This window comes from Penaeus monodon, chromosome 23 (assembly GCF_015228065.2).
Source record: "Penaeus monodon isolate SGIC_2016 chromosome 23, NSTDA_Pmon_1, whole genome shotgun sequence".
Lineage (NCBI taxonomy): Eukaryota > Metazoa > Arthropoda > Malacostraca > Decapoda > Penaeidae > Penaeus > Penaeus monodon.
Window position 1 is genome coordinate 41,339,250 of NC_051408.1, and position 249 is coordinate 41,339,498.

Below are 249 nucleotides of genomic sequence, written 5' to 3' on the forward strand. Positions count from 1 at the left end.
CCAATGTTAGGGGAAAATAAAACAAATAAATAACAAAAAGCACCACCATGCCAACTCACCTAGCGAAGCCCTGAGGCAGCTCACCCCGCCCATATAGAGAAGAGGTAAGGAGACTTTCCATAGCGAGCGCGGAGTCACTGTAAAGCTTAATTCTCTTCAGGCTTTCCCGCGGGCCAATTGAGGTATTCGTCATCCCTGGAAACCAAAAGAATGTATTAGGAATGGCAAATTTTCATCAACCAAAAGGTT

At 45.0% G+C, this 249-nt stretch overlaps 1 pseudogene; it reads right to left on the minus strand.

The window, feature by feature from the left end:
- LOC119588311 overlaps positions 1–249 on the minus strand; it is a 3,274-nt pseudogene that overhangs the window by 1,900 nt on the left and 1,125 nt on the right.